The sequence below is a fragment of the Cimex lectularius genome, unplaced genomic scaffold (assembly GCF_000648675.2).
Source record: "Cimex lectularius strain Harlan isolate CLEC.00 unplaced genomic scaffold, Clec_2.1 scaffold272, whole genome shotgun sequence".
NCBI classification, from domain to species: domain Eukaryota; kingdom Metazoa; phylum Arthropoda; class Insecta; order Hemiptera; family Cimicidae; genus Cimex; species Cimex lectularius.
Genome location: NW_019392910.1, coordinates 322,804 through 339,297, shown reverse-complemented (window position 1 = coordinate 339,297; position 16,494 = coordinate 322,804). Strand labels below are relative to the sequence as shown.

Here is a 16,494-nt window from a genome sequence, read left to right as displayed (position 1 = left end):
CCGCTGCTCTACCACTTGAGCTATCGTGACTTCGATCCACTCGGACACCAACTCCCCATCTCAACCTACAACTTTTCGAATTTTCTCTCCTTTTTGCTTCATAGAAAAATAGAGAGAAAAAAGTCTGAGAGAGAGGATGAAAGAGAAGTAGAAAATATTTATCAAAGTTAATAACTTTTCAAAAGGGGAAAAATGTGTAGCTAAGTTATACGTAACGGTTAAAAAATTGCCTTAACGAGTGATGGAGAACTGGTTAGGGATGGTCAGGAAAAGTGGCAATTATTAAAGAAAGTAGAACCTGGGCAAAATCGCGTCTCCTAATTCGCCCATCTGAACTGTGATTTACAATTACATAACCAGGTTGAGCATTTTCATAATATTCAATACGATTTTCTGATACTGTTACAGAATCTACAATGGTTCCGAAAACTAGCCTGTCTTCCCGATTCGCTTCATTTCCGATCCAATTGTTTATTGTAAACTATTTACGGCCTATTTTGGCAACTTTGTAACCTTTTAAGTTTAAGAAAATTGGATCTATATTTTTAATAGATTTTTAAAATTTGTATTTAGCATACCCTCAGTTCACCAAGTTCTAGGTTTGCCTGATATATCATCACTCGAAAAAACCTAAAAATTCCAAATGAAATTTTTTTCCCAATTTTCTTTTTTCACCTAGTAAACAAACGGGAATAGAATTCCGTTATGCCGATGTCCTGGGGGTTTGGGGAGAGCGAAAGAGAATATAAGGGCTTAGCTAATTGCTCTTCTCAATTAGTGGCAAAACGCTTAGCTAACTGTCACTTCGGCCTACAATTAGAACGCACACTCTCACCGGAACGCTACCGTGACCAACTTTGGAGAAAAACATCGGGTCGAATCCGCCGCCCATGTTTCTCCAACAAAACGACTAATGCGTTATTAACACAATATAAGGACGTATTACCAAAAAAAACCTTCAGTTGTTTACCACAGGAAGTATATATTTCTATTAGAAACATGTTATTAGTATGAGTGTGTATGGTGTTTGGATGAATTAGCGAATATTTAAGACAGAAAAGAAGTTGATCTAAATGTATAGACAGTTGTGATATATAACTGATAAAAAATGTCACCAACAGTGGTATTTTTACTACTGGATTTCAAGCTAATAAATTAATTGATTTGAAATATGAAGAGATAGAGAAAAAGAATAGCAAAGTGAAAAAATATGTGGTGTTTAGTGACCGTTAATTGATGATTATTCGGATATCGTGATATGCGGTCTGTTGTGACGTAGGTTTTAGAAAAACATTTTCTTTATCGTGCCAACGTTTCGATCTTTATTGAGATCATCTTCAGGGCTCAATAAAGATCTAAACGTTGTCACGATAAAGAAAATGTTTTCTATAACTTACGTCACACCAGACCGCATCTCAAGATCTCCGAATAATCATAGTGAAAAGTATGTTTATGAAAGGTAATTTTTTCTTGGGTTGGGCGTACACAAATTATCACCTTTTCTTCATCGCGTTTTCTGAACGATATATTATTACAGTTTCGCTATTACTTACATAATATTGGACTGGTGTAAAAATAATACAAGTTTTGAAAAGTCAGTCAAAACTATATATATANATTTTTAATTTTTATAAAATTAAGAAAATTTATTCGAAATATTTTCCATCACAATCTATACTTCTTTGCAACGTGTAATAAATTTTGTAATCGGCTGACATAAAAATCATTAATTCGACTCACAATAAAGACTTGAAAGGCTTCGGCTTCACCGCGTTCTCTAAATATTTTATCCTTGAAGAAGTGATCAAATTCGTAAAAAAGTGTAAGACTGTAGGTGAGAAGTCGGGTGAATATGGAGGGTGAAGTAAGTTTTTTTTTGCGATGGTTCGCAACAGCATAGGTCATATAAACGCTCAGGATGCCGGTGTTTTGTGAAGAAAAAAATTGCAAGAATGTCCGGTTCGAATGCAGGGTCGCTGGTCTCGAACCCGAGACCTTTACCTGACAGTGATAAGCACCGTGTCAACGCCCAAAACTTTGTAGCCACTGATGCCCCTAAGGATTCATATTCTAAGTCCTCAAGTTTCCGCAGGGTTGGCGTGGCGTTATCTTGAAGAATAATCGGCCCCTTACTGTTTACCAATGCCGGAAAAAGAAGTAGCAGTTTCCCGTGCATTTTGTCAATTTTTTGGTAATATTTCTCCATTGTGATAGTTTCACCTTAATTCAGCGAATTTATATTGAACAACCCCAGCAGTACACCACCAAACAGTCACAATAACCGTTTTTTGAGTGCAGAATTGGTGTCGGGAAGAGTTTTGGCGCTTCATCCTTGTCCAACCATGGACCTATACGCTTGTACGTACAGAATCCACTTCTCATCGCACGTGATGTTTCGATCGAGAAATGGATCATTTTGGTGGTGCAACAGAACGAGCAAATTTCAAAGCGTTGATTTCTTTGGGCTTCGTTTAGTTCGTGCTGTACCACTTGTCGAGCTTAATTTCTCCAGATGGTGAACAACTGTTGAGTGGCAACACTAAGCACTTTGCAATTTCTCGTGTTGTCCAACGTGAATTTTCTTCAATCAACGTATTACGTTAGTCGTCGTCCAACGCCGTTGGTTTGGACATATTTACTTCTTATAAAATTCAATATAAACTAAAATTTGAAATAATTATTCTTTTTATGTAAAGTCTTGGTGTGTAAGGTTGAGATGGAGAGTTGGTGTCCGAGAGGATCGAAGTTACGATAGCTCAAGTGGTAGAGCAGCGGCGTATCTAGCCGGTCGTGGGTTCGAATCCCTCTCTTGACACTGACTTTTTATCTCAACCAAGACTTTACATAGAAAGAATAATTAATTGAAAGAAGTAACTTGGTCAATTGACCACTAAAACGTTAATAGATTAATAAACTAAAACGTTTTGTAAAAAGATAACAGTTAAAAGTATTTATTATAATCCACAAATTAGATTTGAGCTTTGTTTTACTTACAAGACAAGCACCTGCTAAAATAAAACAAATTGTCAAAACCATTAATTTTGCACCAACCCAATAAATACATTTTTTTATTTTACCTCGCATATTAAAGTGTTAAAAAAAATTTGATTTATATAATGTGCAATCTTTTTTAAAAAGATAGTTTCTACTCACAGTAAGTTGTTTTGCAACGATCCGGATTTCGAGCCTTTTAGCTCATCATCAGTTTGAAGGACTTCTACAACCACGTCTCTCGACATGAATTGCCAAAGTGAAACCGCTGATACCTCCGCCAACGCGACGTTCCAATTAGCAGCTGATTTTTTTAAGGGGCTCAATTTGAACGTGCGAAACGCGGAAATTATAACACAAATAAATATTATACTAGTAAATACTAATATTATTAAATTTCTATGAAAATAATAACTTTGTTGAAACTATGTAACACTCTTGTATTTAGATTTGAATTGAAATTATGTTTTTTTTTAGATGGTCCTTACATTCCGAAAATTTGCTCGATTTAGGCAAGTGTTCTTTTACTCTTGTTTTTATTTCTCTACCGCTTTGTCCTATAAACAAAGGGAAAGAATTAGATTGGTTAGAGAAATTTGAAATTAAAAAATGTAAAATTGAACATGGTGATAAATGCATTAATAATATAACAGATTTTGATCTACCTCCCATTTTAAATATGCACATAAATAATATGAAACATCCAAATAATTAAACTAATTATTTTAATTGTTATTATTTTTATAGTAATTTAATAATATTATGTTTTACTAGTATAATATTTATTTGTATTATAATTTTCGCGTTTCGCACGTTCAAATTGAGCGCCATTAAAAAAATCAGCTGCTAATTGGAACGTCGCGTTGGCGGAGGTATCAGCGGTTTCACTTTGGCAATTCATGTCGAGAGACGTGGTTGTAGAAGTCCTTCAACCTGATGATGAGCTAAAAGGCTCGAAATCCGGATCGTTGCAAAACAACTTAATGTGAGTAGGAACTATCTTTTTAAAAATGATTTTAAAAACATCACACTCACTCCATCATTTATAATTTCTATTATATAATGTGTGTTTTTTACTTTTGGATAATTATCCAATGGAATAAAGTAATTAAAATACATGTGCACTCTCAACAGGACAAATAAGAATGACACACTTACGCAGAAAACAAACACTTTGAGCCCTGAAGATGATCTCAATTAAGATTGAAACGTTGGCACGATAAAGAAAATGTTTTTCTAAAACCTATGTCACATCAGACCGCATCTCACAATCTTCGAATAATCAGTAATTAAAACATCGAAACGTACAAAAAACGCCAAAAGAACAGCACACCATACTGTAATAATGAACCAGTTATTCTTTCCATTAAAATTGTCTTCGTATTATTAATTATGAAACCATTAGGTTTTCTAATAATTGCCGTCAATTTGCAACCATTGGGGAATCATGGCTGGAAACCGGCCCACTAACGCAAAAAGTCCGAATGAAAACGTGAATTACCACCCCCCCGGATGAAGATCGTAGGATGCAATTCCCGGCCGAATTGTACCGTTAGAGAGAGCGAGAACAAGCCCAATTTGATATCCGCCTTGTGCAAAAGTTCTTCGGGACTTATTGTTATTTGACGACTTTTTGAACGGGAGTATTCGCAAATGGGTCAGGACGCCTTAGGCTGCCAGGAGGGCATATATACCGCGGATCGAAAGTGAAATCAGCAACGCCCCTGGACGTCAGTTGTTTTCGTATTTCCACGTGAAAGGGAAAAATTTCCGATTTTATTTATACAAATGTGACAAACTTTCCTTTCTTACTCAACGCCATGAATGAAAGTAATGTAAAAAAATGTATCGCGTTTTTTTGCCTAACGGGCTAATGCTCCCAAAAAAATAAAATCACATTAAAAGCATAGACAATGGACCATCATTGTCACGTCTACTTAATTTTTACATGTTTTGTCAAACTTTCACCTCTTAAACATCTTTATTTTGTTATTTACCAAGTTTTTTCCAACAATTTTTAAATTATGTTTTTGTATAAGCTTTATTTATATATCGAATACATTACAAGTCTCTTTAATGGTTAATTAACTTATTTTACTTTCAATATTTTGCCCAATAAAGTATCATTTATACTGCATATTTGTTTTATTTTATTAATGCTCAAAAATAGTGGCTTACATACTTTGATTTCATTTTAAGTGCCCTGTGTTGTATCCCCAACTTTCCGTGTATGTGACATGTTATATTTATCTTATTTTAACGATAATCCTTTCTAATTACGTACAACGAGGGATATTCACGAGACCAAGCGATTAGTAAAAGTTCAAAAGTAGAAGATTCGGTTCTAATTGGATTAAAATGGTTACCTTCAGGTGCGCCATTTCTTGCTGGATCTGAAGCTTCAACTCTCTACTTTCTCGATCGGATTGAACACTTTACTGTTAATCAGTTACCTTAAATTAACTACAGTTAATTCGATTACTATTTTTTTGTAACTACGCTTATTTGAGCTTTCAAGATACATTAGAGCAGTGGGAACAGTACCATTGCTATACCAACTATTATCATATATTATGCAGAAGAAAAAAAATATCCAACATAAAAAATTATTAAATTAATCCATACTTGCTTAGTAGTCATAATTGGCGGTATTAATTATTCCAAGGTTTATGGCTGAGATGAAAAATTAGTGTCACGAGCGTGATTCGAACCCACGACCTTCGGCTCAATACGCCCCTACTCTAACACTTCATTTCACAAAACACGATAGCTCAAGCGGTTACAGCAGCGGCGTATTGCGGCTTGGGTTCGAATCCCGCTAGTTACCCTAATTTTTTTTCTTAACCAAGATCTTTCATAAAAAGAATAATTAATTTAAAAAAATATATTTTGAGCAAAATTAGGATGCAACAGTTCTACAGATTTCCATAAAATTGAGAAAATTAAAAAAAAGAACCCAATTTTTTTTCTGTGAGATGAGTGTTTGTTTTATTTGTTTTTTGCTTAATATGTAGTTGGCAAAACAGAGAAATAAATTTAAAAATGAAAGTGAATGTAGTTTTCTAAGTATTATCATCCTACGTTGCCACATGTAGAGGAAATAACAACGAAAATGATGAAAAAAGAGACTTTCCTAAAAAGAGGATACGGTGATGTAGAGTAGAGCAAAATAGATTAGAATAAAATTCATAAATTGACAGGCAGTTGAAAAAGTACATAGAAACAAGTTGTACTGATATACATATAGATAAAAAATAAAAGTTAATTGAAAGAGAGATATAATTGCTAAAATCAAGTTTAACGGGAAGGCACATAAACCAAATGAAAATCTGGTGAATGTGTGTTTGTTGTGAGAAAGAAAAAGAGAAAGAATGATTGAACAATTTATTTATTGATCACGCAAGATTTGGTATCAAGGACCACTCTTACATCTTACATCTTACAGAGAGAGAGAGAGAGAGAGAGAGAGAGAGAGTGAGAGAGAAACGTAACTGGAAAGCTTTGTAGATAGTGCTTCGAGCTCATATCTTATTTAAATCACATTAATTTTTGAATATCTAATCCTAATCTTAAATCTAAACGACACCCCTAACCTGCTTAACCTATCTAAGCGTCGTTAACTCTAATTCTAAAAAGCCTAACAAATGACTGTATCCAGCCAAAAAATCATATCTATGTAAATGTGGTATTACAAACTTTATTTTTCCCTTGAATTTTGGGTCCGTCATTTCTCGTCTCTATGGCACTAGTCGAACAAAACCCGTCGCTAACGATTCTACTTTAGCTAACCATTCTTATCCTAACCTAGCCCAAGCCATACGCACTCCCCTTTAAATCGAAATCGATGACGGGACAATAATTACCTAAAAGAATTGGGTGTCTTTATATATCCACATCCATAACAAAAAGCATCATAAAATTACATTATACTCGAAACAGTACGGGGAATAGGCATAATGCGGCCGATTTACGAGCTCCACATGGCATGAGCATCCACCACAACCTTCAACTCGAATTACTAGCTAGAAAAACATCTTAAGATGGTGCAACAATCATAATGCTACAAGCTAAGAAGGCAGTTCTAAAGGCTTTTCAAACCTACGACATCAACTCAAAACTAGACTGCAACTGCCTAAATACCCTACAATTATTTGGATCTACAATTATCCTGACGCTAAGTTGGGTCATGAGGGAATTTCAAACAACTAAGTAGCAGACATGAAGGAAGCCTTGGAACAAAACATAAGCCCATTTTGAGCCAATTACAGCCATATTAAACAAAACTGGAATTTCTGTATACTAAAGGACACAATAAACACTGCGAACGTATGCCGGACATGAGGTAAACCAAAAGACTACTCCTAAATACCCAATGGGAAAAGAGGAATTCCTTCTGGAACTGAAAAGCCTAGCAGAAGATATATTTACAGGAAATCTTACTGAAATAAGACCTTTAAAAATTGTGACAATTAACAAACGATGTATTGATTTCAGTTAAGATTTATCTTAATTAATTCCTATTTCAGTTAAGATTTCTCGTAAGTATATCAGTTGACATGAACAGGATGTTTGAATTTAACCAAAAATTCCGAATATATCTGGGTACCAAAAAAGAATGNTATCGATTCATCAGAACCTCTCCTTTTTCATTTATTCTATCAATTATTCCAGTAATTTCCAAACTCTTCTTATTTTAACCTTTCTTTTTCTCTTATTTTTTCTGAGATAAAGATGGAAAAAGAGAGCAAGAAAAAGACAGGGGGAAAGAGTCAGAGAGAGGATAGAGTATATACTGTATCTATAGGGAACAAAGACAATACAGCATATCCTTGGCAGATTCCCTGAAATAGCAAGAAGAAGTTACAGTACGTAGAAAAAAACATTCCTAAGCATTTAAGATCTAGTCACTAAGCCTTTGAAATTTTATGTAATAATTAAAGAAATGGAAATATTCTAGGAAAATCAGTTGTAGAGTTCGAACACAAGAGAGTAAAGCTGAAGTATAAAAGAGCCTAATCGCTCTCGCATATTGAAACATCATTATAAAAGTTAGACTATATTTAAAAAAACTCGTTGTTCGTAATTATAAAATATTTTGACGTGATTTATTGTCATGATTTATTTAGACTAAACGTCAGTGATAAATAAACAATAGTCATACAATTCATACCAAAATGAGATGTCTAGCAAAAGGGATCGATTGTGTATCCCAATGTTCCTGACTGCAGAAACGTATAGAATCTTACAGAGTAAATAATAATTTAAAAGCTAGGGATAGATTAAATATCTATTAGGTGCGTTTTTGTGTGTGTTGACGAAAAAGGTTCGCTTAAGAAAGAGACATCTGATGTCATCTCTTTAAGTGAATCGTTCAGGAAACGACAAAAGGCCTGTCGTTGGCGTTCAGAAAAAGTGGGACTTTCCTCGTCACCCGCTACATTTCCCGGCCCGTTAACTGCTAAAAGATATAATGCATCCAATTCGTCACCTTCGCAGGTTACACGACCGATGTTGACTGCGTGTCTTATGCCGTTGGTGAACTCTGTTGAACTTGTGAATAGTCGAAGAGTGGTTAAGAGTATAAAAAGGAAAAAGAGACACGTTAAGCGTTTAATTAAACGGACCACTCTCACATCAGCGACCCTGTCTCTTGTACGCAGGTGGGGAAATAAAAGAGCGAAAACTAACTGTCCTCATCCACCGTTAAAATCCCCCACCAAACGGGATACCCTGCATTTCCAGTCGTATGTTCTCCACGTGAGTGGTCGGGGTCTAGTGATGATTTTTGCACGAGAAATTGTGGAAAAGTGAAACTGTTTTCTTGTCAAAAGCCTTCGAGGAAAGTTAGCACGAACCAAAGATAAATCAGTGAACAAATGAGAACTATAAGAGTATCAAACTCGAAAGAACATTCAAAACAAATTTAAGAAGTTTTTTAAAGAATTGTTTTTTTTTGTGTATTTTTTTCAATAATGAAAATATTTTTTTTAAAATGATTGTTTTGTGATGTTTTTATCATAGGAAAAATTGTTTATCTCATTTTTATCATCGGTGGAAATGATTCTTTATAATATAAAATGATCATGCCGGTAGGTTTTTGGTAATAGAAAAATCCAAACAAATTGTTCAATTTAAGCACTGTTGATACAACACGATGATTAATCAGCAACATGCTAAAAAATAATATGAAAATAGAATAATGTATAATGAATTACAATGCATAGCATAAAAACTAATAACAGATAATGAAAACTCTTTCACATCCCTCTACCTCCTCTCTCTCTCTCTCACTCACTCACTCGCTCTCTCTCTCTCTCTCTTTCTTTCTCGCTCTCTCTCCCTCTCTCTCTCTCTCTCTCTCACTCTCTCTCCATCTTTCTCTCTAACTCTCTCCCCTATCTCTCTCACTCTCTTTCTCTCTCTCTCTCTCTCTCTTTTTTCTCTCTCTCTCTATCTATCTATCCATCTACCTATCTATGCAGATAAATTCTTCTATCGATTCATCAGAATCTCTCCTTTTTCATTTATTCTATCAATTATTCCAATAATGTCTAACTCTTCATATTTTAACCTCTCTTTTTCTCTTATTTTTTCTTTCCTTTTTTACTCTTCCTTTCTCGCTTCTTAGATTATTCATATTCATTTTATATTTTTTCCTCCTCTCTTTCTAAGATAAGATTTAACATTTTTTTCCGACAGATATCTCCTTCCCTTTACTCCTTTAAAACTCTTTCAATAGATATCTCAAAAGATTTCTTCTCTCTCTCTCTCTCTCTCTCTCTCTCTCTCTCTCTCTCTCTCTCTCTCTCTTACTCTTTCTCTCTCCCTTTCTCTCTATTTATCTATCTATCTATCTATCCATTAAGCTATACTTTATTTCTAACTCTCTCTCACACACACACACACACACATACATACATACAATCTCAATGTCGTACTCTCTGCCTATCTATACATCTGTCCCTCATTCTACATATTAATACATAATTTTATTATTCATTTTATTTCATTTCAATCTCCATCATTCCTATCACTCTCTTTCTATCTATCTCTGCACTCCTCTTCTCCCTTTAGTATCCAAGTTTCATCTGTTTTACGGAAATTGTATTAAAAAGTAAATGATAAGGCCAACTATAAATAAAATGAAAAATATCGTCCTGCGAATATCGTTACATTTAATATTGCTTTGAATTCACCCCATCGATGGTGAGCCTAACGCGCTTATCAAATATTGAATGCTTTTAATTAGGTTGGTAATTTATGCACTGGTAAACATTCAAAAATTGGCCACATACGTTTTATTTGTCTGATTAGCTAATTTAATCATTCAAATGGTATTGACGTTACGAATTAAAAGCTTCTTTTTTCAAACCAGAATTTAATTTTTCTACAGAAAGAGGGAGAAAGTGCAAACAACATTTACAATGTAAACAGGGCTAATTTTCAAACGCGCCGCCCGGAGACGCGGTAATAATTTCGATAAATCTGAATTGTAAATTTGCAAATCGGTTTGCGCAGGGCGTTCGAGAGCCGGGAGACGGAATCGGCAAATGGTTAGTTTTTAGAAGCATATCACGTTTAATTGTAGGATTGGGCAGGCAATTTTTGTCAAAGTGTAAAACAGCAAAAAGTGTCCGACCTGCGAGCTTAGAAAATGAATCACTGGAAATTAGCTCCAAATCAATTCCATGGCAATTTTATGATTTTAAGGTTGAAAGGTTCCTTTTATATGGGAGGTTTTATGATTTTAAAAATTTTCCCGGGTAAAATAATTCATCGTTATGCCAATTTGAATATCTTGCATATTTATTAGAAAAATTTAGTTATCAATATTTGAATTTTTTTAAAAGCCTAACTGGTCTGAGGCTATGATTTGTTCAAATACATTCTATATAACTTATTAATAAAATATTGCATTATCAATTATTATATTGTTTTCTCGATATCTTTGGTATGTGAAGGCGTAACTTTCGCTCAAGTCTACCAAGAAACACAAAATCTCAATGGTAAAAGGTGTCGCAGAACTAAATTTGGCTAAGTTTGCCATTAATCATATCAACTTGGGACATTAATCATACCAAACTTCGGCTTAAATAACCATTAGGGTTGATAGCCGTCAGAAAAAAAAATCATATCAAATATTTCAACTTAATTCCTTCCTCTTTCTATTCTCAGCAATTTTAGACCCATAAAAAGGTAAGGTCACAAGTAACTTAACCGGTTTCCTAGAGCAAGTCCTTCCATACTGAAAGAACTTGCGTTGAAGAATTAAAAAACATATATTTTATGTTCCAAATAAAATTTTACTCGATTTTTGCGAATTTTTCCCAAATTAAAAAAAAATGAAGAATTTTTTTTCCGTTGGTCAAAGAATTTTTTTGAGATTTTTTACAGTTTATAAAAGATGTAGAAGGATGTATGATTGTAGTATTTTTACGTACGGTAATAGCGGTCGAATGTCGTTTCGCTCGTGCAATTCGCATCACATTTCCAGTATAAAACAAGCGCACAAGTCACCGTGTGAGTTCGGCACGCTACTGACTAGACGTTGCTTTCCTTCTCCCCACTTGAAGGTTCCCTTCCTACCGGCTCACTCTCTCCTCTCTGGCTCTCTTCTCTTTCTTCTCTTTCCCTCTTCCTGTCGTGTTTTTATTTTCTTTTTCCGCCCTTTTCGAGCAGACGTCGCACCCGCGGGCCAAGACAGCGCGACGGCTCGAGACATTGCGGTTTCAGAAGCTACCGGCCGATCTGACTACTGCTTTGTTAACCGCGAAGAGGGTTCAAACTCTTACATCGTGAAGTGCGAAGATGAATGCTTTATCAATATGTCATACACTTGACATCTAAGTCTTAACATTCCTCCTTCTTCGCCTTCTCACCATCACCCAAGGACCTCAATTAACTTAGTTTTATCCAAGTACCTACTAACTGTTTATCTAATTTTCAATATTTTTTTATTTATCTATTTATTTTTCTATGTGCAAATTGATCACTTTAAGATAATATTTTCCTTCCTCTTTACTATTTTCTTACTCTTCAGCCGATCCTTTCTTCTCTTTCATAACCTACAACTTACTCTTGCTACATCCTCTAACATTTTCCCAAAGTATCCCTATCACACTCTCGCGCGCAGTCTCTCTCTCTCTCTCTCTCTCTCTCTTTCTCTCTTCGAACCAAAGTGCACATTTTTCCGATCAACAGTGAGTCATGTATTGCTGCTTTATTGATAGTGGTGATATTGGTATTATTATTTTAAGTTTTTCAAAAATTAAAATTGTAGATTTACTCCGGACTTACAGTTTTAAGCCGTATCGATCCAGAGACTTCGGGACTCTGTTTCTAACAGTCGTCTAACGTTCCTTGTACAAATGTCAACCTTCCAACATCTCTGTACTGGTGAATCCAAGTTCACCTCCAATGGCATAGTAAACCGTTGAAATAGTCGTACGAGGGCAAAGAAAAAACCTATATTTCCATAAGTTTGGTGTAGATTTCTCGAAAATAAATTAATTGGGCCTTATTCCTACGACAATAATTTAAATAGAGCCCCCAATTTTGGATGGAGGTTTTGCCAACTCAATTAGATGATGATCCTCTGCAACAACGATGTTTCTCCGGCTTGATGGCCCAGCACCAATTCTTTTCAGATGAGAGTTATTTGAATCGTCACTTCCGGGATAGGTGGAGAAGATCTCATGGCCCGATCTGTTGGCCTCCTTGGTCACCCGATTTAACTCCATTTGACTATTTTCTGTGGAGCCATTTAAAAAACAGTGACTACGCTAATCATAACCCAGCAACCTCAGCTGAAGAACTGCGGCAAAGGATTTTTTTGACCAATTTAAAAGCCAATTGCACCATTGTGTTCAGCGTAAAAAATCCTTTAAAATGATATGTCAGGATGTATAGGGTTATATTTCAAATTTTGAAGTTGAACTAGTCCTGAGGTACCCTCTATAATGTGTGGTGTTTAGTGAACGTTAGTCAATGACTATTCGGAGATCAGGAGATGCGGTCTGGTATGGCGTAGGTTTTAGAATAACATTTTCTTTATCGTGCCCACGTTTCGACCTTTATTGAGATCATCTTCAGGCTCAAAGTGTTTGTTTTCCGGGTAGATATGTCATTCTTGTCTGTCGTGTTGAGAGTGCCCACTCACTTGATACGACGTGAGTGGGCACTCTCAACACGACAGACAAGAATGACACATCTACACGAAAAACAAACACTTTGATCTATGAAAATGATCTCAATATAGATCGAAACGGTGGCACGATAAAGAAAATGTTATTCTAAAACCTACGTCACATCAGGCCGCATATCACGATCTCCGAATAACCCTGTATAATTTTTCTCCAAAAAAGGTAAGAATTTGAAGCTAGACTAAAAAATATTAAAAATGCATTTTTTATATACGATTGACGGTTGATTGGTTCAAGAGAAATTCAGCCGGGCCATTTAAAAAGAACACCCTGTATACATATCACATTCTATCTATCAATCAATCTATAATTTCGTTCAATATTCTACTTATTTTACAATTAATTAAGGTTTTTAGTTGAGATAAAAAAGTCAATGGCACGAGCGGGATTCGAACCCACGATCTTCGGCTTGATACGCCGCTGCTCTACCACTTGAGCTATCGTGACCTCGATCCACTCGGACACCAACTTCCCACCTCAATCACACCTTTTTGAATTTTCCCTCCTTCGATTCTACTTATTTTACCCTCTAACACTCTCTCACTCAATTCGGTTGACTAAGGCAATTATATAAAATTTTTAGATATTACAGAAAATGAAATATTATCAAAAATAGTTTGTATGTTCTGGCTCACACCTACATTAGGCCTAAGGTAGACAATACAATCTTGGAAAAATATTCACCTCTGGCTCGAATGAAATACCTCCAGTTGGGAACAACACATTTGCATGTCATCGTTGAATGTAGAATGACTTGTGTGAAGACTTCAACTGTGACCGATTGTTTTCTTAATTGTCATCGGCTACGGATGATCTGGGACAAACCGGTTGTTCACATTGTATCATTCAGTGGCCTGATGTCCCGATTTCATTATATGTCCTGCTGAGATCGCAACAATAAGGAGCAGAGGAATGATTTTAAGTTTATCACGATGGATATTACTTTATAGAAACCCGGTAGGGGGAAAATGTATGCCCGGTTTAAGTGACACGTCGCAACTAGACCGAGATTGGACAAACTTCCTCTTGCTCGTTTGCTGAACATCCCCGTCATCATGTTCGCCGGAGCGTCCACGGGAACGAAACCAAAAGTAAAATCCAAACAATGGAGACAATAAAGCATTTCAAAAACGGTTTCGCCGATTGTCATGAGGTTATTACTTCACCTATCGCGGGCCGAGTTGTTGAAAAACCCGCCTACGTGGAAACTTAAGGGTTTCTTCACGACACGACATCAGAGGCAAAAATCATGGGTATTCCCTTAGCCGATCCGCTTTCCCTCATTGTTCTAAAAATTGATAGCGGACGTATAGTAGGTGCACCTGCGGCTCCCGACTTTCACTCAACGGATCATACACGCCCATTTAACGACTCCGGCAAATATTTGATCATTCCCGACAGTGAAATAGTAGAGAAAGCTAGTGCTCGACTTGCCGTAGATCCGAATCGTTGCCCCTCCGAGAGCCATATCCCGCAGTAATGGTTACTCGAATAATAAACACCTTCAATCTCCTCATGCTACCAATTATTACTAAATATAAGTCCTTATGACTAAAACTGACCTAAAAATTCACTTAAAAAAAACATAGGCCTCTCGAAATGCAAAATCGATCATGGTCGATCTATATCTTTTACGGCCTCCGGTCGATTATTACATACTTGAAAACAGGCAAAAATATAAAATCGAGATTTCTAAAACAGCTATGGCCGACTTTATAAAAAACTAGAAAGTTCATAATAACTTAAAACAATTTTAGATTTACAACTGTTTTTAATGTCAGAAATGGCAGATCAAGATCAAAATCATTAAGATTAAAAGATAATTTTCACCCGAGTTTCATCCGTTTCACCTAATTGACCTGGCATATCTTAAACGCTGTTGATGATGACATAATGGGAACGCGCCGAAAATGAATGTTGGAAGCATCACCGTCCTTTTCATTTATCGATTGATTTGAAAAAATCTTTGAGACATTTATAATTATCGGTTAGGAAAAACACAAGTGGTTTGTACATGTCAATAAAAAGCATGGTATAATTTTCCAACGCCGTCTCGTTTTCTGATTTACCCTTCATGCAAGAACACTGGTTTTAATTGTTCCGAGAGGAAGAGTGAAAGAAATAAAGACTCAGCAGCCCGGATTTCTATGATTAAATGGATCATCACTCATAAAAGGATTGTTACGCAAGGATGAGCTTCCGAAAAAAAGATAAAACCGAGTAGGGGTAATAAAACGGGTATAAAATTTGTGAGATCCGGACCGCACAACGCGTTCAAGTCATAATTATAAAGCGTGTAATGAACTTGCTTTTGACATGAAACTTGTGCTGTTCGATTTGGGCTTTGGGCCGAGGTAAACGCGCAGAATCGTAAATTTTCATTATCAAAAGTGCATTAAAAACATTGACGTTTGTCGAATTTAGAACGGCGCTTTTATAAAAGTACCGTTCTATTTTAAAACTCCGTGGCGAAAGCCGTGTGTCTTGTATAGGGCATGAACGATCCGAGTTGAGACGTCGCGTCGTTCGGTTTTTTAACGCCGGTCTTAAATTTGAGATACGGCCGTTTTAATTGTTCCCGAGATTATTAACAGCGTACCGGGGATTTCGATTCCATTATAGACGAAGATGTTATTGCTATTATATCATAAGGGTACATCCCATCTGAAAGGGTTAAACTCCGCTAATTGCCGTGGTAATTGGAAAGATTATGATTTTTGTATTTGTTATTATCGCTATCAAGGTCTAATAGCTTCATTTACACGATCGCTTTTAATGAGGGGGTCGTTCAACTGAAAAGCACAACGGTATCAGTATTAATTGCCTTGGAATTGAGTCCTTTTCAATATTAAACTACAACTGGAAACCATAAAATGACAGTTACTGACAAGGTATACGTTATAATTTAAAGACTAACTCTTCACCACACATTTCTCTTCCTCTTAGATGATTTTGGGAGATGATGACACTAGGGCACTTCTGAATTTATGTAAAAGTGAAACAATTATAAAAAGCTAGGTAGTAACGAAATAGTAAGAAAAACGTAGGGAAAAAGAAAGATAAAGAGAGAAAGGGAAGAGACACATAAAGAGAGATAGATACAGAATATGTGAGACAGAGGGAGAGAGTGAGAAAGAGAAAGAACAAAAGAGAGAGAGAGAGAGAGAGAGAGAGGAAATAGGATGAGAAAGGGAGAGAGAAACAAGAAGAGGGAGCGAGAGAAGAAAGAAAAGTGGGAGAAGAAAGGAAAAAAGAAGAATCAATCAACGATGAAAAAGAAAAATGGAATATAAAGAATTAA

General features: G+C 35.7%; 1 protein-coding gene across 3 annotated transcripts in view; it reads right to left on the bottom strand.

The window, feature by feature from the left end:
- LOC106669148 (serine proteinase stubble) overlaps nt 1-16,494 on the bottom strand; it is a 302,112-nt gene that overhangs the window by 184,896 nt on the left and 100,722 nt on the right. Inside the window, exon 1 of one of the 3 annotated variants that reach the window (XM_014398448.2) lies at nt 11,433-11,541. The exons of the other annotated variants lie outside the window; for them this stretch is intronic. The gene's annotated coding sequence lies outside the window, so the exon portion shown is untranslated. Of the gene's footprint in view, nt 1-11,432; nt 11,542-16,494 lie in introns of those variants that run through there. 3 annotated transcript variants of the gene reach the window in all.